Source organism: Neodiprion pinetum, chromosome 6 (genome assembly GCF_021155775.2).
Source record: "Neodiprion pinetum isolate iyNeoPine1 chromosome 6, iyNeoPine1.2, whole genome shotgun sequence".
NCBI classification, from domain to species: Eukaryota; Metazoa; Arthropoda; class Insecta; order Hymenoptera; family Diprionidae; genus Neodiprion; species Neodiprion pinetum.
Window position 1 is genome coordinate 20,601,861 of NC_060237.1, and position 27,604 is coordinate 20,629,464.

General features: G+C 35.7%; 1 protein-coding gene across 1 annotated transcript in view; it reads left to right on the top strand.

The window, feature by feature from the left end:
• The window catches only part of Unc-76 (fasciculation and elongation protein Unc-76), a 48,111-nt gene that overhangs the window by 4,199 nt on the left and 16,308 nt on the right, over window positions 1-27,604 (top strand). The window lies entirely within an intron of this gene.

A 27,604-nucleotide genomic window follows, 5' to 3' on the forward strand; every position in this document is an offset into this window, starting at 1 on the left:
ACGTTGAGATCAATTTCCTACAAAACAACCCTGCGATCATATTCCCCCTCAAAAAGCGAAGGAAAGAAGGGAATTGTTTTCACTGAAACTGTACCGTCGTGTTGGATGATTTAGGATTCCCTGGGTGAATTTTTTGTAATTCGCAACTCCTAGTCTATAACCATAAATGATATCTTGAGAATGGATCAACGGATTTGAATGAAAATTGGTACTCGAAGGTTTGTTTGGTGGCTATTCACGAATTTGAGGCTAGAAACGCGAAATTCAAAATAGCGATTCCAATGTGGTAGAGAAAATCAAAAAATATTTAGATTTTGGTAGAATTTAGTAGGCGGTAGTTTTTTGGGTCAACGATAGAGAATCAAAGGTCAGATTTCCAAAATTTGTAATGATGGTTCCATGATAGTGGTTAAAAAATTTTTAAAATCGTCATATTTTCATGTAATATGGCACTTGAGGACTGTTAAATCGTCAATCACGAATCTGATTTTGTGAACAAATTTTTATTTTTCGTATTGGGCCGTTCTTTCCGAAAAATATGACCTATTGTTTTTTTGGTGTAAAAATTATACATTTTTTACCCAGCTGAAAAGTTTTCTTTTGTATACAACATTTGCGAGTTTGAAACGATTTAATATTGGATATGTATAAATTACAATCACAATTTTTTCGGTGCGGGGAAATGACAATGAATACGTGTGGAAGCTAACGTGACAGAAATAAATAAATAAAAAAATGGACGACAAATTTCGGTAATATATACAATAAAACTTTGTTTTTTCCTGACTTTTCAATTCGTCTTTCGAACTCGCTATCGGCTGCTCATATCCAAAATACGGTTTTTCTATTTAAAATCAGACGTTAATTGAAAAATCTCGAAAATGAAAAGATCGTGGATACGGACCTCGGGGTATGTGCACAAGTATACCATACATGTAACCATGGTCAGTTACATACTACACACGGTATTCCATGTGAACCCGACAGAGATTATCCCTGACCGTCTTACGGACAGACATGGTTCCTGTATGTATAAACTCAACTTTCATACGTTTTTGCAATTACAACTTTGTTCAGAAGTTTTTACTACGTCGTTATTTATCTATGAATTTCAATGTATTCAGGATCTACCGCCGTTTTTTCTATCTTATTCTGGTGTTTCGGTCAAGACCCGAGGATAGTTTGTAAGTAGCTCCCAAAACTGTACGGATGAATTTTTTTTCCCTCATCATTCAAGTGTAATTGGCGAGAAATTTAACCATTGTTGGTGAAATAAATAGCCTGCAAACATAAGACTGATTACACTTTCCTCAAAGGATTAAAATTGACGTGGTATATTCGTAATCTTGTGATAGGAAAACAACGAGGAAGAAAAAAAAACTTTCGCAAATAAGTACCTGAAGGGAATTTGAAAAAATGTCACTGCTCTTGAAAGTTTGTGTAACGATATGGAAAAAAAACACATTAATTACGCGCCAAATGGTCAGGGCTAAGCCTTGGCCGAGTTGGCACGGGATACACCATATATAATTCGAAGGACCCAAACGTGGAACGAGATACCGCGCGGATGTACATATGTACCCTATATATATACACCTATATAGGTATTATATATAGTATTATATACATATAGTATATATAAAAGCGAAACTAATCGAGCAATCGTGATACTGCCAAGGGTTGAGTTGTAGAAAATCAAAATGCGAACAAAATGAGCTTTAGAACGACTCGATCGGATCATTGGTACCTGAGAAAACCTCGAAAAACAGTAAAAGTCTTAGTTTTTATTTAAAATTTCATAACGCAGTCATTTTTTGAGTTGTAACGCAGGTTCTTCAGGCAATAGTAGTGATTGGTGTGTTCTTTATTTGTGCATAAGACAGGTGCTGTCGGATGAACAGTTTGTGCACGATTGCGATTTGAATTTTTCAATCCCCTTTAAAACGAGATTGGCGGATGCGCACAACTGAAATGCACTACTTTTCATACTACGGCTATAATTTGCGCATGCGTACTTTCGAATAACTTGATTTTATACACCGAGTCATTGAGCGTAAGTTGCCTAACGTCAATTTAACGCGTTACCAGTTGCACCGAGACAACTCAAGACGAATGAAATAATTTCGTTCCTTGTTGAGAATATTGAAATTAAATAAAAAACAAAAAAAAAAAAAAGAATACATAAATAATAATAAAATGATGAATCGTGGTATCACGGGTTGCAGACAATGTTTCTACGTTGAACCTATTCTAAAAATCGCGAGGGAACAAAACCTGTGTACTTGAAAAAAAGCAACCCGGCATCAGAAATAGTGGAAGAAAATTTCAAATTCACTGTGATGTTTGTATATTTTAAATAGAACGAGTTAGCTGTTTATTTCCGTATAGCATAACCGTAGTTCACAATAATCAACTTGTCAAAACGCATTAGTGTATCACAGTGATAACTGAAGCGATTAATTAATAGTCGCGTGTACGAGATCTATGCACAATATACCCCGAGCCCACAATGTTACACCTGGTTTCTAATAACTTGGGTAAATTTGATTGCTCCGATATTTATCTGTACATAAGCATGCGTAGGTGTTGACAGTTTATAAACGACAAACATTTACAGACAAATATCCAGCATATTAATTGCTGAGACACCCTCGTTCAATTATCACGGTAATGCTTATACAATTTACACAATATTAACCATATCTAATCCAAAGTTATACACGTACATTGGGCAAAATATCCAGCTCTGATTACTCAATTATTTTCGTTTTTAACCATAGCCGAATAATACTGTATTGTATAAAAAATGATAATCAGTTTTCTAGTTTTAAGAAAAAAATTTATCATGCGTTACTGTATTCTTTTTGATTACGCGATCTGGTGCTATATTTTCTTGCGACTATTGCGATAGTCTGATGCAGGCCCGGCGACAAATTTATATTTAGACCTTATTAAATGAGCAAAAAAAAATTGAAATTCTTATGGCTGACAACTGTAACCACACTAAACACTTATTCGTGCCACGTTTTGCAATTCCGACAATATTTAAGCGGTTATTGAAATGTTCTTTCAGCTATACAACATACAAGAAACTCGCACACCGAGTGAACAATATTTATTCGCATAACTCGATGGTTGATATAATACGCTGATTCGCGAAGATAATAAAATGTAACAGAGGATGAATAATCCTTGGATATATACGGTGTCATGGTGTCAGTATGTCCCAGAATTTCGGATATACTCCAACTATTATGCTAGGAATCCCATCGCTTTCAAATAAATTAAATCCTTTCTCAGTGTGTGCGGTACTTACAAAGCTTATTCGCACGTTTAAACACTTTTTCCTGGCCGTTTGTCAAGCAATTATCTGAATTATCATGTTTCTTTCATCGATGTTTCTCGTGCATATCCGGCAGTTAATAAACAACGGGTGGATAATATTTACATGTGTATTAAGCATTCTAAAATCCATCAACGCAAGTTAATACAAGATCCTATAGACATATGCGTTAATTCGCGACAGCGGTCAAGTTGATAGAATTACGAGTAGCCTAGATTTTCCGTGTGACATATCACTTGGTTATCCTGTACAGCTGGGCTTCCAATAGCGTGCGGACAACTTATACTATAATATTACCAGCCGTGTCATGTGAACCGGTTATTCCGGCACAATCGTGTCGGAAGTGAGAAACCGTAATCGTTTTAATACCTGCGATAACTCGATCTGCAATCATGCTGCAAAAATTCAACCTCTTGTACGATGCAGGAAAAAAATTTTCACTCATAAATTCCTTAGAAATTTTCTAATTTATCACGAGTATGGCGTTACTTTTCATTTCTTTTCTGTTGTCCGACCATTTGTCCTGGAATTTCAACTGAAAATTCTCTGTCTCTTTTAAGGTGTCGTCACTTTCCGTGATAAGAGATTTTCTAACTACTACAATATTGCCGGGGTGAGTTTTATTTGATACACAGTTATTCGATGATTGTAATTTAATGCGACTCGGTACCAAATGTGGTAACAAGTAACTATTTATTAGTTTAATTATTGCAACATGAAATCTGTTTGTTTAGTTTACTTCCTTTTTTAACTTAAATACTCGTAATGCTTTTTAACATCGGTTGATTGTCACACCGACATCAAATTATCGCAATAGTTACAACAAAAAAAAAAAAAAACGGCAAGGTTAATCTCAATTAAAAATAACTGTCACACTTATTAGATTTTCTGATTCCACGCAGCAACAAAATTCATTTTAAATTAGCACCCGGAAAAATATTTTTCGGTTATCGTAAAAAATGAGAACAGTCAAGAACTGCATACTAACCACAATCAGATTTTTAATCTCGTTCTACTCCGAAATCTTCCAATCATTCCTCGTACTTTTCAAGCAAGTTCCGGATAAAACTTCGGTATTTTCAGCATAAATTGCATAGAAACGAAACTTTCGTGCGGGTTTATAATCGCGGCATAGCGCCACAGAGGTGGTCAGATTGCACGTGCAAACGAGTTTCTAGTCTACAGCTGATAAACCGTGTAATTATTGCAGGATACACGGATTCAGATGAAATTAATTGACCCGGCCGGTTTTTGGGGCAAAAAATTATGCAAGGCCACCCGGTCGCCAATTTTTTCTGTCTTTTCATCGGTGGTGTGAATTCGGTACTGTACGTATAACGGTTAGTCGTGCGATTTCTGCATCATACACATGTGGAAGTGAATTTTGTTCGAAATTGTTTATCTATTTATAGAGCGTTGAAATTCGCGGTGGGAGACACGTAGAGAAGAGAGCGATAGCTAAGATCAAACGAAAGGCAAAATATTTCTCCAACAATTAACGTACTGGCAGTTGTGGTTCTGAATTAAAAAGCAAATGTTTTTTTTTTTTTTTTCGATATTTGATTTTTGTTTTTTTCGTATTCTATATGTATACTATACAGCGAAATAATGTGAAAAACAAGCAAGCAAAGCTCGGTAAATATTCTAATAATACTACGATATGCATTTGCGAACACTGCGTAACGGTATGCTTGCAGAGTTCCCAAGAGAATATAAAGTAACGCGCCAAAACAGGATGCTACCCATTTGCGCTGGCCAAGTGTTCGTTTTCATTATCCAATCAGCCGATCATCGAGCGTTGGACTGTTATCCCTCCAATAAATAACATCGTTGAAGCGGATAAAGTGAGACCGGAAGTTATCGGATTAACGTGATATCATATACGTTTAATTTTTTATCAAGATCGCGTGCATTTGCGGTGCACAAAATTTACCCGGTAAATTAAGCAGTTGCAAATTTGATACTGTCTTGCAAAAAAAAAAAAAAAGAAGAAGAAAAAACAACGAAAAAAACGTACGCGAGAATCGAATGAAATCAAATCCGTCGACGCGGAAGCTGATCGAGTTATACCGTATTTGAGGTTTTTATTTTCATCCCAAAATTTCATCTCATTTAAGTTTCTTTCATTTTATATAACTTTCCATCAAGTTCTTCGAAACCTTTTACAACGACCCAAAATCTGTATCATCGTGTTTCAGTAGGTGATAAATCATTCGGAAACTAAACGTACCGATTAATTGGTCGTATAAGGTTCATGGTCACATTGAACGACTCTTGCAATCCTTGAGGCGGGTACGTACGAATATAAATGTAACGATAAACGGGGGAGGTAAAAACGTACAATCAGCAGGCACCATGCATGTAAACAAATGCGTAAGAAACGAACGGCATCCACATCGTAGAGTGAATATATTATTGTACAGAACGGTGCAGCGGGTGATAAATCATTCGAAAACTGAACGTATCGATTGTTTGGTTGTATAAAGTTTAAGGTCACGTCGAACGCCTCTCGGAATCCTTGAGGTGGTTTAAGTGAGTAACAATATATGTTAAGTACGGATCAGACAAGCGGTAAGGGCATGACCAGTCGAGAGAGGCAACTCTAATTGTCTAAATAAAAAACAAACGAGAATGAATTCAACAAAAGTACTCCACTTACAGACAGCCGGCACTGACCGAAAACTTGATTATATTGTAGCCGGAGCGAGAAATAAATGAAGTAAAATTAATGAACAGAAAAACAAAGCGGCGTCCGTTTCTATAATACTTCGCGCATTCCTTGTTCACAGCTCGTTACAGCCGATCCAGCGCTATCGACAATTGCGGTGCGGTAAAAACTGCGAAGAATTGAGGGGAAAAAAACGCATACCCGTAATACCGGTAGTTCGACAGCCTTGTTGGACTTTGTTTGCTTAAGGATATTACATAATACTCTGATACGTAATTTTTAATTACATTTTTTATTTCCCCGCAATGGTCTGACCATTGGTTTTTGATATAAGAAAAAATTCGTCCGAATTATAGGATTATTACCTCAAAGTATCCGACCTTTTCCAACTTATTGTTAGATATAGGATGTAAAAAAGTACAGGTTACTTGATTCAGTTTTTTTGCTGAAATTTCAAAAATAATATTGAGCACGTTCTTATCTTTAAAAATGTTTAGAATTTCTCTACAATTTTTTTTTTTTTTCATATCAAATTATGAACCGAAGACGAACTCCCAAGGTGTACGAAAACGAATATTTTGTCGTTTGTATTGCAACAAAGCCAGTCCAACTGTCAAACCGTATTAAATGATTATTTTAAAAAATTTAGCGAAAAAAGTGAAATGAATATCATTTTGACAAAAATTATTCTTTATACCTTATACTAGCAAATAATAAAAAAAAAAAATTCACACAATCTAAAAAGGTCTAATGTTGCAGAATTAATCTACATTCTGGATTCGCACGATAGATTCTTTTCTTGGTACCCAAGGTCAATGATAAAAAAATATCCATAGATGTTTGCGTTTCAACCCTTCGACGAGGGAAACATTTATCGAACAAAACTTACGTTATACGTAAACCATTTGCCAGAAGCCAAAAACAAAACGAGGAACCACTTTGGCCATCTGGCAGAACTGCAATTATCAAGAATTAATAGGCGTTAAAAATAAAATAACCAATTAAAAATCAATGGCATACTTACTAATTTGACATAAAAGAACAACTTGAGATCAATCGCTGAACCTACTCGTAAATTTTTAATGTAAAGAAAGCCAATATCTTTAATATACCATAAATATATCAGAATGATTGGCAATTGCTGTAGAGCTGTGGCATAAAAAGGGAGCTAAAACGTCGCGACCACATTTCCCATGGCTGTTGTACGTCGTTTTTACATTCCTGATGAGCTTGCCCTGTCTTAAGAACTGCCCATCTACCAATCCAAGAACTTTATCTTCAACAGGTTAAGGTACCTTATAAGGTATTTCTCCTACGGCGTGCATCAATCAAGAATAATCACCCCATAAAATCAGCAGCTGAATGTGCCTTTTTGTTTTATGAGAAAAAGACCTTTGCACAAGGATCAACTCTCGCAGCAGCAACTTCACAGACAGCGAGGTTTCAGGCGATATTTTTTTTTTTTTTTTTGTTACCACTCGGTCATTTAAAATGCCTTAGAAGGAGAGGCGAGTGTCCTGATCATCGTTCGAACGCGAACGCAGGGTACGTGCTATACGTGGAAGAATATGGCTTATGCTTAATCAGGCGGAACCGAATCGACCGATGCGATTATAACGCTTATCGAGGCGTAAACTTTGTAGTAAATTTTTATTCTCAATTCTATCCAATCGCGAAATATGTGCAATACGTGTCATATTGAGAAAGGAAATTCTGCCCCAAGAATTTTTTTAGTCGGAACCGCATGCCGTGTATATATGTAGATATATCCGCATTCGTAAGTCGTTAGAATTCGTCGATTACGTAAGATGTATATTAAGTAGTTATATTATAAACCTAATCGGACAATCGCGAAACCGCTGACAAAAAGTCGATTGGCTTTGACAAGAAGTCATTGCAAGGCTTTGTACCTACACAATAGATGATGCAATTCATATTTTTATCAACGAAAAACGAAGGAGGTGAACGGAAATGAGTCACGGCAAATTCGACCAAAACAAGCTGATATATGAACAATTTGAGAAAAGTTTTTATGATCGGAATGTTCAAAATGATGTCGAACGTTCTAATTATAAATGATATTTTCTCACGTTGCTGATATCTTAGCTGATTGCGTCATTAAAATTTGTCAAGATTCATTTATATCGCATATCTAGTATAGAAACGTTGTTTCGTTCTCGCAAATAACATGACCGAGAATTATTCACGGTTTTTAGAATTCCGTACCTCATGAGGGAAAAACGGAACCCTTGTAGGATCACTTTGTTGACCGTCTGTTTGTCTGTCAAGACCCAATTTTTGGCCCGAGTTACACACGATAGTTTTTATAACAAGCGAATGAAAAGTGGTTGGGATTTGTGTGGTAGATTTGCGGGACGCGAGTAGCTAAGTTTTATTCCCTAGGGACGAAAACGATCTCCCAAGGGACGAAAGTAAAGCAATTCTGGTCTGCGCATGCGCAAACGTATTCTTACAACACCGAGATGAAGTTGCTCAAATTCTCCATTGTCCACTTTGCATGCACGTGTCATAAAAAATATTTGACATTGTAATTCAAATTCAAGCATTCAGAGATCAAGGTTGAATTAAAGTTTGCCGTTATACTGCACGAGATTCGAATAGTACAATAATATGCAATTGCAATTTGGCTACCGCAAAAACTTGTTATTTATTTGTCCTTCCATTAATATATATAATGATAATTAACAATGATAATTTATTGCCAAAATTAACTTTAAACGTACAGTAAGCTTACATGTGAACATGACAACTAATATTAAACTTGAAGATAAAATTAGACTGCACCTACACTGAATAATTTAACCATTAGAATCTTATCGTCAACAGTATCAAACGGTTCCGAGTAATCCAAAAATGCAACAATAGCCGGCCTGCTTTTACACAGTTTCTCATATATAGATTAGGTCACTAAAGCAACGACATCATCGGTGCTTGTTTCTTTTAAGAAACCGAATTGGTCAGATTATCTTATGCGTTTCAGAAAGAATTCATACAATACTGTAAAGATTACCATTTCAAAAACTTTGGACAGGTTGGATATGAGTGAAATTGGTCTATAATTGCTTACTTGATTTCTATGGCCTTACTTGAATATCGGGATTATTTCAGCAGTTTTGAATTGCCGTGGACAGATTGCATCACTGATAACTTTATCGATGCCTGGCTGTATATGGCGATCGTATATATACGTCATGGCATTTTTAATCCGGTTACATTACGCGGATGTGCGATAATAATATTGACACAGTGTCAGCTTTCGATCAGATATTCGTTATACATTTGCAAAACTGCATGCGTAATGCGCTCAAGTGATGAACGCATTGTCATCGTTGGCTGTGGATCAATCGAGTAAGGCTGAAAAATATGAAAGGTCTTTATATATTGAATATTATTGAACGTCACGGTTATGAGCGTAGGAATGATACGCGATACATTTAAGTATGTCATTTGAATATGTGCAAAACTTAGCATACGTAATTACCGACGGTGATAAGTCTGATACCGGTGTATTTAATTATAGGTAAGCATTTATCGGTAGCATATTTATACACAGGTATACGTATATTTATATATTTTTTTATTTAACACTGCCCGTTTAAATTATACTTTTATGCAATGTGTGTTTAAAACGTTATTCTTACAATTAATTAACGATAGCTATCACCGTCAATTATCGTGGAACTCTACACATGTATTATAAATATACAATATACTCGGTGACAATTTTTCATTCTTGTATATCTCTGTTTTTTTCCATTTCAACGATTAGTTTCACTTTTTCGCTGCACGCGATCATTAATACGCCTTTTTGCCGTTCCCACGTAAAAAGAGAATAAAAATTAATAGATTTTATGCCAGATATATCAATTACAGTGTTTATTGTTGTTTCGGCTATTCGTGTAGCTAGAAATGGCAAACTTTACTTCAGTTATAATAAGTTATTGCCAAAAGATCGGTAAAACAAGTTGGTTTTTTCGCTTTTATTCCCTCAAATGCTACTGTTTGATAGAAAAAAAATTCCCCCCGAGAGATAAGCTCTCTAGCCCAAGTCTAACAGGTCGCTCTTTTAATTTTCATTTGCCATTCATTTAACATGGGAAAACTTGAATTTTAGTTAAAAGTTGAATATTTTTCAAATTCATACGTGGATTCTCGAAGCTGATTCTCAGAGCTTTTCTACGTAACAAAGCATATTTATCATTGTTGTATAATACGTGTACATAAAATTCATCCGATAAATTTTGAAATCTTTATTGTAACAATACATCCTATTAAAATGTTTTAGTAACTGTAACAAATAAAATTTTTCTCAGCGTAGCAATGAAAATCTCGACGTAAATATTCACACTTAATTCGTTTTATTCTTTTTGTCACTAGCGATTTTGCAGAAATTTGCGATATATCATAAAATATATTCTCCAAAAATTTTTTCCCTCATACACAGATTAAAACAATTTATAGAAAACATCTGTATACAACTTGTTCGTCCGGTCAATTCGTTGCCTAATTATACACATGAATTAGTGGGCCAACATATTCGACAGATTTATCGTCGCAGGTATCAAATATTATGTAGAGCATAATTGAATTCTTATAGCTTTGACCGTCAAAATATTCTAGGTTTCACCTGCAGGAAGGAGGGTGGAATTGAAGGAAAAAAATTTGACAGAAACAGGTTTTATTTTTGCAATTTGACAGACAAATTAGCATCGAAAATCGTCAAAAAAATATCTATCAAATGGTCGATTCTAACGTTCCATGCTATTGTTTTTCTTATTTATTTCTTATTGCGCGGCAAATTAAAAAGGAGCTTATATCCAGCCTCGAAGCGATTGGAAGAAGAAGTAAAAAACAGTCAGTCATTAGAGTTTCGCGCGGCCTTCAAAGATGTTCAAAGTCTGCTATTATTTTTTTTTTTTCTTGTTTTTTAAACTGAAATACGTACATGACATGGCCGAAAAAATTTCCGATTCATTTTTCCAACTGTTATACACACGTACCGTAACATTAGAAAACTAATAATTCTAATGACAGATTTATTGTTTCGATTTCCCACGACAAACGAGAAAACAAAGATGTTTGTTCAAGCATTTAATAATCGCACAAACTCAGGCAGATCACATCGAACACCCGGGGTTAATAACCATCCGTATAATACAGCTGCAACTGACAAATTACATAACATGACTTACGATATCAAACAAGATCGGCGCTTGCCGATCTGGCCAAGTTCGTTGGATCAAAAAAAAAAAAAAAAAAATTTTTAAAATTGACAAAAACCAATAACATTAACCCGCGATTATATAATACCTATAACACAGTCGTCGTAGATCACGAATTAATCCGGCTGTTTGTACCGGTGCAGATTCTATTTTACAAATATCGTAATAATGATAAGAATAACAGGCTGCAATGGCAAGCGAAGCGTGCAGTGGACACACCCTTTAAATTCAATGTGCACCAGCAGCCGGATCGCCTTATCCGAGCAACGTTCGTGTTGTATTCACGTGTATCCCGGCTGCGTGTAATTGAAAAATAAAAAAAAATAAAATAAAGAAAAATAAAAGAAAAAGAAACGAAAAAAAAAATAAGAATGACGACGACAAAAATTCATGCCCAAGAAATTCCCCGATCAGTTGCGTATGTACGAAACGTTGTAAATTTTAACGGGCGTTTCGCGCACGCATTGCACTCTACGTGCCTACGATTGGATAATTTTTAAACCTCCCGGCTCCTTTACCGTCTTGTTCCGGGTTCGGAATCTGATTTTATCCACGTTTCTCTTTCAACTCGTGTTTCAAAGCGAGGTAGGTAACATACTAAAGTGTGTGCGTGTGCACGTGTGTATATGTATGCATACCATTACCGGCTTATCTCAAACCGGCTGCATTGCAGTGGAAAATGTAGCAACGAAGATATTCGACTATTTTACATAGTTTTTTCTTTCGTTTTGGCGAAATTTTATCACTCGTTTTTTTTTTTCAAGTTTGCATCAACTGATACAAGATAAGACGATTTATCGGGATGATAAATCGTGTTCGGAGGTAAAAAAAATGATGAAAATCAGTCGATGATTCGATCGGTAGAAAGAGTAAGAGAAAAAAAAAAAAACAAAAATTAGCTGCACAGGCAAATGTTAATTTATCGACTGAAACAGAAATGATATATCAATATTTAATTAACGCGTAAGATGGTAATAAAGGACGATATTGAAATACTCGCTGCTTTTTTTTTTTTTTTTTCAAGAATTACAAAATTATCCGAGAATTTTTCAATTTTCATATTATTTCATACTTATCTCTAAAAAAAGGAACACTTCGTATCCGAAATCTTTTATAGACATATTCCAGTAACCTGGAGATTAGCGTTAAATTGTTAATCTTCGCGATTGAATTTTATTCACTGAATTCCGACGGCTACCTGTTGCAATCGTCCCCTTTGCCTTTGTACGTAGATCCCTTCTTGCGAAATGCGAACGCGTTGCGTGTTTCCGCGTGTGTTTGTGTTGCGTGTAGGTGTAACACCGTACAATATACCTTACAAAGTTCCGGCTCGTTACTCATTCTTGAAACTTGATTTCAGTTTCCGTGACATATGTCAAATGCTCACATGCCAAACTGATATCCACGTCACGTTTACATCCTGCGTTCTATTGTACGAAAGCAATGGGATAACGAGCAACGGCAACGGTATTACGTTTTAGACAGATCGTGGATTAATTTCTCTGTGTACCGATTGACCGAGTAGGCTCGTCTCGTTCTGCAGATCGCAAATAAATGCTGAAATAATTGCACGGCAGATAATCACTTGTAATTGTCCTTCGATCGTCGATTACTAAATGAAAAGAATTTGACCTCGGCTCCCGATTTGTCAGCTTAGTTTGTGTGTTTTTTCTTTACCGACACTCGCGAGAACAGAAAAAATTAACAAAAAAAATGCATTGTGTTCGGTAAATACCGAGAAGTTAATGTTTTATAAATCGAAATGATCTGGGTTTCGTTTCATAGCTTGACGAGTTGTCGCTCGAATCATTTGTTTTGTTCACGAAGATTGGTTGGCCAAAAATCGATATGTTTTATTAATTTTATTATTAGATACTTGCGCGTCAATAATTATTTTAAGTATGAAGATGGAGAATATTAAAATCATAAACAAAATCTTAGATATCGATATTTCGTTTCGAATTATTTCAATTATTATCTCGTTTAGACGATTACTTGCTACAAAGTTACCGAAACGGATTTTCTTTTTCTTCGGTGGTAAATCCGATATTGCGATCATTTCGTTGCTCACGATAACAAAATCGGCTTAATGTTGTAAAATTAAATATCCAACGATGCCGAGATGATAAAAAAAGGATTTTCGTGAAATATCTAAAGTAAAATAATGTTCTCAATCACGAACGAATCTGTCAGATCATTTTTTACAATTATATTCTCTATATTTATTTTGCTCATAATTTCAACATGTTCCATTTTCAAATTGCCAACGAGATAAAATTTTCCGTAATTGAGAAAAAAAATATGTTATGTATTTCTTCCACTGCATTTGACCACAAAATTTGGTACAGCCGATACGCGTATCTTTGTTTTTTTTTGTATATTGCGCAGCTGTACCTAAACCCGGAACTATTATTGGGCCTTATCAGTTGTGTCGATAAACTTCCGTAATCGATACGCCGTTGTACGCTATCGGAGTCACGCGGCTGTGACGAATTACACTTACAACAAAACGACCTACCCGGTTTTTACATGCTTACGTTTAAGGATGTAGCGCGTGTTGTTAGAATTGCCCGGTGAAAAAAGATTGGAGAAAAAAAAGTGTCGAGGCAATTATTAAAATGTGCAAAGAAATCTGATGCAGAAGGCTTAGTTTGGAACACTTTTTCTTTCTAAGATACGTAATGTTTGAATAAAGAAATCGTTATAAATTTCAAGATCAGCACCTTCACCTTCTAAGCATGACCTTGATTGCGTGATTTTTTGTTTGTCTCTATTACTTCTATGGAATTAGATACCGTAATAGGGGATTGATTCCTGAGATATCTGCCAAAGTCCTGCGTGAAAAAGGTGACGTTTAAATAGACACGATAATCGCTTTTGATCTCTTCCGATATTCTCTCTATTCGTAAGTTTGCTTTATTTATAGATGGATGAAATATTTGCAGACTATGAAACTGTATCAGACGTACATCGTTACGATGCGAAACTGTATCGTGTTTGAAATAATCCGACACCGTATGCAGCGGCGAAAGTGATTGTACGTACTTTTGGTGCTACGCAAAGTGTATCGGTATCACCTGCACCTGTGATCAATCAACCAAATCTTTCGAACGTCTTCTACCTTTCGAATAACGTGGGTGTTAAGTTCACGTATCGCCCGCAGATTGTGTAATGTTTAAAAGTTATCCACGGTTTCGTAGATTGAGGAAAATTGCATGGTAATAAAATGCGTTTAACACGAGTAACAGAATCGATTTCAAATTACATTTAATTCAACATTTAACTCAAATTCTCTCTTTTCCCTTCAACATTTTTTCTAGTAGTAAATGAAATTTCAATCGCGATAAGATTTCGCTTGTTTGAATAATTTACGGACACTCGTGCGTAATATGTACGTAAGAATCAGCAATTCGCGAATATCTAATTTCGCGAATCGATCTACCCTGCTCTAAGGCGTATAATTCCTTGTGGTTTTGGGTACAAAATGCGGAAGAAAATTACAGGCCGTGACCGCAGCTTGCCCACGGTTCTCAAACCGAATAAATGATTTGTCATTCGAAAGAAACATCACATTTATCCTTATATCACAGCCGTGCAATTTCATGTCATTTCGACTATCAAATTTTCTGGAGCGAGTTGGAATTCCTAATGGTTAAAATTCATGTTATCGTCATTGTTTCCTAAACAGGATCGAAACCTTAGATTTCAATTTTATAGAAAATATCTTCACCAAATTAAACATATCAATTATAAATATTCTCTCACTGTTTTTTTATTTTTAAAAATTTTCTCTTACAATTCATATAACGATATCACCTATTTCCAGTCGATTCCTGCAATATATTCTACAGTATACTTAATAGAATCTATATGCAGTCAGCACTTTGAATTAACACCTCGTGAATCACCTTGTATACCCAGATGACAGATGCCGCGCGATCATGGGTTGACAGGTGTGGTGATACACATCACAGCTATAAAGCAGAATGAGGACTGATGTATGGAGAAAAAGTTTTCGATGTCTCAATGCTGTCACGTTACACAGGGTGAAACGCGAAAACAAGTTGAACAAAGAATCGCGAGTATTTTGATTACGAGTGGTGACATTTTCGACGAACTTCGTTACTGGTCCGTTTTTTTTCAATGGGAAATAAATTGTCCGTGTGTGTGTATTTTTCAATATACTTTTTATACGTAGTCGAAATAGGTATCTGATTTCTTTTTTTTTGTTTTTTTTTTTCAATGCAACTTCGATTACTTTTCACCAACCGAAGTGTTCCAGACGTTGAAATGTTGCTGGGGCTAGAAAATGTAGTATCGATAACTATAATTACGTCAAAATTTTCAAGTAACAGTGAAAACATAAAATTTTCCTGCGTTACATATTCAAAGATGCCGTTTGATGACCATAAATATTAATCTGATTTATTAACTTGGTCGTGGCGAGTAACGAAATTAGTTTATTCATTGTAAATTTTGATCCCTCGTCCGGTATTACCGAACTATACAAAGTATCGTATAGTATAAAATTGCACGAAATCTGCGTACAGAATTGAATTGTCGCAGTAAATAATAATTAAACGAAATGGCATAATGTATGCAGATCAGATACGAAACGCATATATTGCATGCAGCCGATGCATTTCATGCATGTCGGAAATGCTCCACGCCGATAAGCAGGCAGCCGCCGACGACTTATAAATGGATAATTACGAATAAATTGGTTTGTCATTAAAAGTCATGTAATGTCAGGGATAACGCGGACGTAGATCACCTTGAATAACGGATTCTGCATTGGAACTTGCTATATAACGCATTGTATCCTTAATCGCTTGTACATTTCTGCGTTGAACGAGTTTCTTTTTTTCTTTAATTTTTTCTTTTTTCTTTAATTTTTTTTTTACCGTCACTGAGAGATAAAAAATACATGATTCGCTGAGCACAAGGGAAAATAAGGTTAGTTAGCAGTTTTACTCGCTCGATTATACAATCTGAACGCAAAATTTTATGAAAATTTCCACAGCTGTGTCTAAAATGTATAATCATATTTGTTTACTTTAATTTTAATACACATTAGACCTTTCTTGGTAGCAACAATTATAATACAGCGAAGTCGTGCCGAGTGGTCTCTGGTCAATTTATTCACTTTGTCCATATATATATTGAGATAGGTCGTGGTCTCATTTACTAAACACGTCTGATAGTAAATTAGCTTCGACAAATATAGTAAAAAATGCAGATCTCTGCGGTTTTTTTCTGTAAAAACTATTTCCTACGTATAGGTATGATATAGATAGATACGTATATCATGTATCAATGCGATACGTAACAAAAAAAAAAATAACCTCAATTTTACCGAAGCTTGAAAGCTATCGCGAAATTATTTCGCACAAGTTATTCAAAGTTATCATTCGCAAAATTAGGTCATAACAAGATTCCGAGATGAACTTGCACCTGTTTTCAACAGTTTAACGACGAGGGGTTTCCAACTATAAATCGGACCGTAAATTTCTATTCGGCTTTATTATTATCTTGAGGCATGATAGAATTTTATTTTCTTATAATTTTGCAGAAAATCTCTCGCCTGAAATGCGAAAAATCCTATACACGTCTATTCCTTCGTAATGATGATAAATTCTTGCCTTTACAGATTCCACAAGTTATACCTGGTTGAAGTATTGCTCAATTATACCACAATTCAACCGCATTTTGCACCTAATGCTGAGAAATAAATAAAATAAAATATATACGGTAAATCATATATGATAGAATCACCGCGTTACGGTAATCATATGATACATCGGCGATACGGTAATAAGAACAGTCTTTACATTAGGTCGTGTTCATATAAGAAAGATTAAGCAAAAGAAAAGTTGAAATTGTGATCAACGATGGTTGGCAATTATTACAGTAACTATATAATTGTACAGTAATTTTTTTATACTTCTTTCCCTCACCCTGAACGTTAAAACTATCGCTTATATACTTGCATATTATAACGGCAGGTTATATCTGCATAATCCCAGATGAAACACATAAATTACACGCCCTACCTTAGCAGAGAAAAAATGGTGAAAAAAAAAAAGAAAATAAACAAGTAATCAAAGATAAATCGTTGATTAAAAACGAAGAAAAAGTGTTAATACTGTATGTAACATATGCTCGTATGCATACATTACAGGTTTGTTGAAGTTGCGTATTTGTTAATGAAAAAAATAGGCAGATCGGTTAACAAGAAATTTTTAAATTGTAAAAAAATAAATAAGCAGATATATAAAAATAGGATAAGGATTCCTGAAGCAATGAAAATTGATCGAGAACTGTATAATCTGAGTAAACTTATGATAATGGTAAAAAAATCAATCGGGAGACGGTTTTTACAAATATATACGCACCACTTTTTTGCAGTAATTGCAGCTCCGCGTGCAGGCAAGTTTGTTACATAGCTTAAACGTCCCCTGCAAAGTCGGAGCATCTAAGTATAGACCAACTGATACGTCGCATAACGCGAAGCGGCCGATTCATTAGAATTGCAAATTCGGAACGAAAGAAGGAAAAGAGGAAAAAGAAAAGAATAATAAAATGGAAAATTTACCGGCAACATTCATAATAATGCATGGCGGAATGTGATATTTATGCACGCGTGAAACGTCGTAGTTCTGTGAACATTTGCGTGCGAATATATGTATACGGTGTAAAAGGATGTTAACGACCGCGTTTGAAAATATCGTGATGAGAGTAAGCCAGCGACGCTGGATATGGTTGTTGAAACTGAACGCCGAGAGGAAAAAATATAAATTTTCCGGTGATTGATAAATGCATGATTTGAAGGAAAAAAAAAATGCACGCTTTTCCCTTTTCCTCATTATAATTAATTATAATCGCTCTTGCGATTTTTGTCATTATTTTTCATATCATCCTTACAATATCTGTTGTTTTTATATTTCTCTTCTCCATCTTATGTCTTGGAGCTCTTTACCGGATTCTTACCCCCCGAGAAACTCTTTGCGACAACAGTCTCTTGCCGTATTTCACGTCTAGAATCATCGCACATATCGTGAATCGGATTTTTCTTACGGGCCATCTATTTCTGGCACTCTTTTCCGCCTGTAGTGCAATCATCGCTGACCGTCAAGACATTAAAGATATAATTATTCGCGCACCTTTGTTCAAGGTATTGCCAGGGTATATAAGGAGACACACGATCACAATCACAATCAATCTTTCGCAGGGTGAAACTTACCTTGTAACGTTGTTGAGAAGAGTGAGAAAATTTTTACGATTTGTGAATTATAATTATTTCTCTTCTTGTCTCTTTTTGTTTTTCGTTTTTTATTCTTTGATTTCTTTACCGCTATTAATTTTTTTCAATTTTTATCTTCAACGCCTGACGCTCGCGTCGTCGTTCTGACGACGAGGTTGACGATGAACTGCAGACCAGGATCATACGTCGGCATCGTCGGCCGTCGTAACGTCACGGACGTTCGTCACACGTGCAAGCATGGGGTTGTAAAACAATTTATCGCAGTTCGAAGCACCCAACGCACGTTAGCGCTTCGCTCCTTATTATTTTCAATCAATTAATATGGCCAACGGATCGCAATTATAATCATATTTTGGTGCACTCCCGGTGAACAGGTGTTCAAATTTCAACCGCTGCACGCCCTTCTTCGTTTCTAATTGTGGCTACTGCATGTAATATTATATCTCAGTTCGCAATTATCTTCACTTTTCTACTACTGCTGTGCGATTAATCGATTAATCGACGGTTTCGATTTATCGTTTTTACAATTAATTGATTCACCGACGGTTTCGATTAATCGATTAATCGAAATTGCATCGTAACGATTCTGCAAGTCAATCGATATAGGAATCGAAACTGTCGATTAATCGATTAATCGTACATCGCTACTTTTTACTCTTCCAGAGATATATTTTTCAGAGTACAAAATCAAGATTGTTTTATCATCTGCAAGTGATAAATTTAGTGTACGTTAATATTCTCAGTGATGACGGTTACTTGTAATTTTATATTTTCTTTTAGTACAACGATAAGTTGTTTTTCCGGTCTTATTTAACTTGAAAAAATATAACAATCAGCTGAAGAAACAGATTTAACGTTGCAACGTCCCGAAAATGATTTGTAATAATTTCCTTGTAATAACCATCAATATTTGAACAACAATTTCAACTATACTCATTTTAGTTCATACGCAATAGAACTTCCTTATAAGTATATACGGATGAAATTCTTTCAGCAGACAGTCTGTGTAACGTGTATCTTACAATATATCTCGATCTGAATATAAATGAGGTCGAAATGTTAGTCACCAATTTTTCTATTACATTTGATAAGGAAGTGGTCGGGTATTTGCACAAATGAACGCTGTTGTCCCACCCAGCGGAGCAAGGTGCCCATTTCCTAAAGAGATCGTGGGCTCTATTCGCCATTATAACTACGCACACAAATGCACACAAGCACACGCACATGCTTGTATCTCACGAGAGGCTTGCACGCGTGGCGGAAATGAGGAGACCAAGTCGAACCGGGTAGTTGTTTGAATTTAATCGGTCAAGGCGTTCGCTTCTGAACATGTACAGTAAAATGCACAAATGGCCTTCCGGCTAACTTGTTTTCGGTCCGAAACCTAAATGCGATTTCGATCCTATGTGAATCACGTTACAACGCATTACATTTTTTCACGTCAGCCGCGTCGCCAGCCATTGTCACATAATTTTTTTTTAAAATTAGCCGAAAGGTCATTTTTGCATTTTACTGTACGTCGGTGAAGTACCTTGCAAATTTGGACGTTGTCCGAGAAAACGAGAGGAGAAAACCTCGTAATAAATGCGGGCACACTGGAATGACCGCCAACTTTGCATTGCATCAACGTTCAACTTACGACTGATTTAATTAAATGACTCGCTAATTAATTCGCGAATTGAATTCCAGCAAACGTAGTTATTTGTGTTACGATCGGCCCTTCGGGTGACTTACCGAGTATGATAATTGCGCTAATTGTCCGACACAGTTGAGCATTCGCAGTGCTGATAACCCCGTGCGTACGATTGTATACCGCATTCCATACCAATTCGCCCTAGGTCTAATTCTTTGCCTCTCACAATCAGGATGAGACGGATAATTTTTATACGACTCTTCCAACTCTCGAAGTCACTCAGTTTTTTCCTCGTATTTTTTCAAATCGGACTGAAATATGTAATCAATTTTTTAACCAACGAAAGAATTTTTTTTAAAACCGGTGTTATAACGTATTTAGTTATTTGGATAATTCGAAGCGACGTGAAAAAGTCGATGGGAAAAAAAATTGTTATCTACGAGAGTCAAAACAATCGTATAAAAAATCTTCGGCCTAATACAAGAGATCGATGGTGAAACCGTAACGAAATTAGCATGGAATGCCCTACGTGTAAGATATTTATGACTTCATTTCAGTATCCTATTATTACAATGCGGATTTACACGATTAATGAAAGTGCTGTCTCGTGCAACTGTATAATACGTTTATTGTGTTGCAAACGATTGTACATTCCGTTTATAGGTATGAGATGGAAATAAATTTTCATTGATTGCGGGCCTCGTTCCACCTTGTGCCGTATTTGTACCGGTTGCATTATGCATGGGGTAATCATAGGTGGATAATTGATGCGAGTATCGCACAGTCGACAAACACAAATGCACGCGAAGAAGACGATTCAATCCGTCAGTGGAGTTATTCTTTTTTATCCATCTGCGACAGAACTTCCATATGTACACTCGCATTATTAAAGAATTTGATTGATTTGATAAGTGGTGTTGTAATAAAGGCAATTCATAGTGTATTGAGTATTTTACAGTATTTCTTTACCCATTAAATCAAACCGTCACTTCAGCTCATGAGACTTACGATCAGTGACAAAATTCTCCGTATCAATAGCAAGAAATTTGTCATAGTGACTAAGAAATGCTGGTGAAATGTTTGTCTTTGCAATATCGATTTTAATATCGTTGGCATTGCATTGAAATTTAAAATTAGTATTTATTCGGTGTGATCGATTACAGTTGTGAATACGGAATTATTTCGTTACTTCAATATTAAATCTGTTTGTTTAGTTCACTAAATTTGTTCCGTTTAACAAGACCTTAACATCAATTTATTGTTGCATCGCACCAAAATCAAAATATCGAAATAGGTACAAGAAAATATCGTATACGAGTGAAATAATCGAAAAGAATAGTAACGCATAGTTATAGATTTTACGGTTAAAGCTACGAAACACATTTACATTTTAAACCCAGAACTGCAATGTTATTCTCGGTTATTGTAAAAAATTAAAACAACCAAGGACCGCTTAGTATAAGTCACAATTACTAGAAATTTATTTCTGGGAGGATTTTTATTGAGGAGGAGGAGTATTAAAAAATGCTAGAAAAGACGTTTTATATTCTCCTCTTCAATTGTTCACAAAAATGAAAAGGTCTTATAATTTCGTTCCCGTCTTGTGTATCATGCATACCGACACCGCGACTTGACTCGGTCGTATTTGCGTTATATGTACTTTGTATTCATTACCTACACGTTGTAATCTTAAATGACACAGGATTAGCATAATTTACATTCGTGTTAATTCGAGCATATGTAGCGTGACTATAAACGTCTAAACGCGAGATACATTTTCTCATATTTTATTATTAAGATCGCGTTGCAAATTCTCGATCCTGTCGCAGAAACAAGTTCACACGTAGAACGGAGCCGCCTGAAAATTAATGGGCCACGCAATTTCTCACCCACGACGTAAAAATCTTTTACCACACGATACTTTCGTAACGAAGTTTGGAGCAAGTGATTTCTTCGTTAATTAAGCAATTTTCAAACACCTCGTAGAGTATCTTAATCGTAGAAATGAGCCTCGTTGCGCCATTCTTTGCGCGAAATAAAGAACTTTTCTTCGACATGTTTAGAACTTTCTTTAACTTTTCCGATGCTTTACAATATTTAAACGTAGAATTTTGGTTGGGAAAACTGAGAGAGCTTTTTCGCCGATCCTTAAGCAATACCTAAATATTTTTTCTAGATTTTACGAACTCATTTTTGAAGCATTTCGAATCGTGGACCTACTAGGGTTAACTACGGTCGTAAAGTCGGCTCGGATAATTCCGCAAAAAGCTACAGGCAAATAACTTTTGCAATATTTCACTTGGTACCGGCACCTGAAGTTTCAACTTGTTTTTCTAGACCATCCTTCCTACACGTGATTTATCTGTCAGCGAACTCGGCGACAGAATGCCGATTGCACCTGACTGGCATTTAAGTGGATTAATTTGAGCTTGAACCGGTTTCAAGAATTCATTGATGACGCATTCGACTGTAATTGGCTACACAGATGCACACACTCATATTCTACGGAATTCGCAACTTCAATGTTTCGATGCAAAAAATCAACGTCCGATTCATTGAGTCCTCGTGCAATTTGTCTTTGTAAATATCCTAATTCGTCAATCTTATTATTTCTGTCTTAAAGTAAACTTCACGTTACCGATTATGTGCAAATCTGGCTTCACAGTTTCGAAGATTTAAAATAAAGTAAAATACTCTTCCAAAGTTGTGCCACCATTGTCCCGAGTCTCGATGCCGCAAAATTTAGATGTACTTTTTACAGGGGATAGTTCATCGTCGTGATTATGTTACAATAATATCTTGTCTAACAAATTGTAATCCAACGATCTGTGAAGGTCGATTTATCGACCGGGAGCATAATGCAGTATAATGGATCACGGTAGATGCCATAATTACTTCGTGCAGTTACGGGGGTGTCTTGGTTGATTTCGACGTTGAAGTATATATCTCCAAATATCAAAGTCCACGTAACTCAAACGCAAAGAAGAGTTTGACAGTCTCATTGTACACGAAATTCTGAATTAAAACACTCCAACACATTTTCATTTGACGCAGAAATAAAGAAATGGCATAAATTCTACGAATTTACTACTGTGATATTGTAGTGTCTATGCCATTTCTTTACTTCTGCGTCAGATGAAAACGTGTTGCGGTGTTTTTGTTCAAAATTGTGTACAAGAATTGGGCTACTGAGCCCTTTTTCGCGCATGAGATACGTGGACTTCGATATTCGGATAAATATATGACAACGACGAAATCGACCAGAGCACCCCCTTAAGTAATGAAAATGTACGAAATTCACATCAGTATCCTTAACGAGTATATCTCCAGGTTTTCTGCATGCAGCAGTTGCCGTTATTGCAGTATTATACACATAGTGAGCCGTTAGTTATGTATAATATTATCCACGTTACATACAGAAACTATCCCCGCTAATAAGTTATTCGCTAATTGTAAATCGGAACTCCGCCGATCAGCCTCGCGTTAGATTCTGTTCGCAGTTACTCCTTCTTTCTGCTTCGTAATAAAAGGCAGGTAAACGGAAGGCCACATCTTGGTCTTGCGTTATCCTGATTTCAAAATCGTACATATTACACTTATGCGTTACAATACGGGCAACGATCATACATACATTGATTACCTACAACAAATTACCGCCATATATCAATGTGGCTTCAGTCTATAATTATATTGTATGCCACGGAAAAATATACGCGAGCTTTTACTTATCTGGCTTGATATCGTAATTCGTATTTATCTGCATACATATAGGGTATTCTAAGTCAACTTGACTTAACCATTTCACATTCGAATCAAACTTTTTTTCTATTTTGTTATTCCGAATCTTGAGAAGATTGCTTTCCCTTGGTAAAAAGTAACTTGATGTTGATTACAATCTTTTTTTGAAAACGTTGTTTAGAAATGTTTGATCAATCTTGCAAAATTAAAAATGTTCTCAATATCGGTTTAACAAGTAGAAAGAGCGTTAGTACCAATATAGATGTGACACGTGAAGAAGAATTGGTTGAAAATCTGACGTTGCATTTATTAATATGGAATGCGCCATTTCCACGATGTATCTATTAGATCCACGATAAAATCTCTGTTACAATGATGCTTGGTCGATGGCTGAGCCTCGATACCACATTCTTCGCCGTTCTCGCATTGCTTACTCATTTATCTTTCACTTTATTACTGGCAATAATAAGACTGGCAACGTAATTAAAATGTGGACAGGTATAGCAGGGGTCTAAATTGCAAACTTTATTTCGCGACGTACGGTAGTGGAAAGGCTTGAGTTTTTTATTAAACCTATCAGCTATTATGACCCACCTTTTGCAATACTATACTAGATAACGTCTACTGGCTGTTTAAACAAAGTAGAAATTGATGTCAAGGTCACTTGGAAAATTTCCAAAATTTGCTATATAAAATTATGACTTGATTAGGTAGTACCGAACTAGCTTCGTCATAATTTATTCAATTATATTTGTCAAATATGCATAAAATGAAAATAAAATCGCCGATTATTAGGAGAGTTTATTAATTTGTACAATAATAAATACGAAAAGATTTTTATGGAATTAGTGAAAAATTAATTCACTCAAACGAATTTACAACGTTGGTATCTTATTACTATAACACGGAGCATCTTGATGATAATGAATAACGCACTTATGCATCGGCGACTGTGCAGAGTGACGGTCTTCTGTCTTTATAAATAATAGAACAGCACAACGACTAAGGTCGTATAGAATTCATAGATAATTTCTGGAATTATCGTCCATCTCGATCTTTCTTCTGCGATCAGGTACAGCATTTATTCCACTCCGCTCACCTGTACGAATGATCGTGCCTGCAATGCATTATACCCATTTGTTCAGTGAACATGCCTGTCTACATATATTTCTTATCATATAATCGGTAATTGATAGGTATAAACCATACGTATGTATTAGTTTAATAACGTTTTGCCAATGATTGCAGAAATTGCCAACCTCCCCATGTGTCATACGTCCAGATTTCTTCTTCGCATACAAATTATTGGAGGGAGAATAAATCTTTACCGGAGTAGGTGGTAATTAAATTTAGTATCAAGCAGCATTTTGAAGTTGTAAAAATGTCAAAGATGCTCGACGGTGTAAAACATCACAACAAAAAATGATAAACCTACGAAAGGGCAGACGTTTGCGCCTGTAAATGTCATGTAGCGACCTTCGATAAGTTAATAATCTATAAAATAGGTTTCCAGGGAATACTTTGCTCCACGCGTTGAGTCATTACGTCGACAAGATCGTCAAGATAAAACAATAGGCCGTTAGACGTACGTACACGATTAGTATTCTAGTCTGAGTAACGATCAAGTTTTTTTTAATGAAATTGTTCTCTTTTATTTGTCGAAGGTGTGGCACCTATGATTAACGATCAACGGATTTTTTCCACTTTCCATCGACGTTTTTTTTCCCATCATTCTTTTCTTCTATCGTTTAAACTATACTGCTATACGGCAGTCAACGTATACAGCAGTCCTGCACCTTGTATACATAAACATATCATATAATTATTTGTTACTTCACCACATCATTGTCGGTAGCTGATTTGCGTAATCACTACATTCAGATACAAAAATTACAACCTACATGTGAGCTAATGTAATTTTATGCATTTACATACAGTTATTGCTGTGGACAGATTAATCCTCATGTGGGTTACAATATTATCCACATGCATTTTCAATTATGTGCACGTCAAAATCTTTCAGAAATTGTCAGAGTAAAGAAATTTTTCGTTTCAAGTTGTTCTGAAAATAATCTTGGAAGTATAGCCTTCTAAATATTCCTCAAAACCATACCTAAATATCACCTTTCCGTTGAAATACAGAAAACTAAATTCGCGCCATAGGAATTTAGCGCCTAATAGCTGCTGACTTAACAAACGTACCGGTACGGCGGGTTTCTGAATACAGGCGCCATCTGCCTTGCAGCTCACCGCCGGTATAGTTCTTGTCTTACCGACAGATTTCTGACAAGTCGGCTGAGCATTACAATTTTCGGTCATTTATTTACGCTTCAGCTACATGCTGTTAGATAGAGTCGCTTATTGACTAGTTTACCGCGGCGACATTTCGGTATAACGTTGCCCCGCGATTATGATATAAACGATGCTTCCCTAATTTGGTTAAAACATAAATACAAGATGTTTCGGTAGGCGAGTCAATTATTCACGTAAATAATCCGATTAACTATTAAAAAGTGCTGATGGATAGTTCCGAGCATTCGATATCAATTTTTCGCCTCAATATGCACCCTATTCAATTATATTTCCACTCACGCAAAGCACAACTTTGGTTTGAATCAATCTGGTAAAACCAGAAAAAATAGTTCTACTATATTGGGTGAAATTGTTTATTTATAAGAATTTAAACAATGACAGTTCTACGTATTGCGAAACGGAAAACTTCGCTAATTATGAGCGACGTTATTTACGAAACGCTGTTGCAATTTGCAAGGGTTCGAATATTTCATTTTTTGAAGTAATCGGTACATCGTAGTATAATTAACAAAATTATGCCCAATTAGCCTTCGCCTTGCGCGAACGCAATATTATGTCAGTGGTCTTCGTTCTTTAATACACTTATGCACTCTCTGTTTCTCTGCGGCATACTTATATAGAGCATTATATAGAGCAACAACTGGTTTGTGTTACGCTAAGCTTTGCACGTGCAACAGCGAATGTGAAGATTTTTTAAATATTGATAAACGAAGCGGTGAATGCGAGTGGAATGGTGATAAAAGGTATAGTGTAATTTTATTTTTATAAGTAATCATTTTGAATTCACATCAAATGGTAAAAAAATCGTCCCCTTATAAAGCGAGAACTAACGTTTCAATTATAAGCGCCATAGGCAGAGCAATGAATTTATATTGGCTATTGTCTTACGTTTCATTACGTGCGCCATTCGGCGATTTAATGTAAAGGTAAACATCGTCGACACTCATATTGCGCACGATTCAAACGAGAAAGTTTCAACCTCATTTTGAAGCGTTCTAATTATAATAATACGCATATAGAACCAGCTTTGCACGAATGAAACTCAACTCGGTGTTGACAAATGAAAAAACGAAAAATACCGTCATCAATTCTATATCTTTATTGGCCCCTCTGGGACTTTACAATTTCCCTGAATCTTAAACTCTTTTACGATCTATATTTTCAATTCTAACTTAACAGCTTTAATATTTCCAGTACCACAATGATTGACTAAACAAAAAAAGAAGATCATAAAATATTTTTAGCGAATAATATGACCGGAAAAAAACGAGAATATAAACACAAATAGAAATGAAAATGAAAAGAATACGTTGACCTGCTTGAGAAAATTAACCGGATACACAAAGATTTTTGCACGTGAAAAATGTAACGAGCACGGAAGAGAAGGGCGGGAATGTTGTCT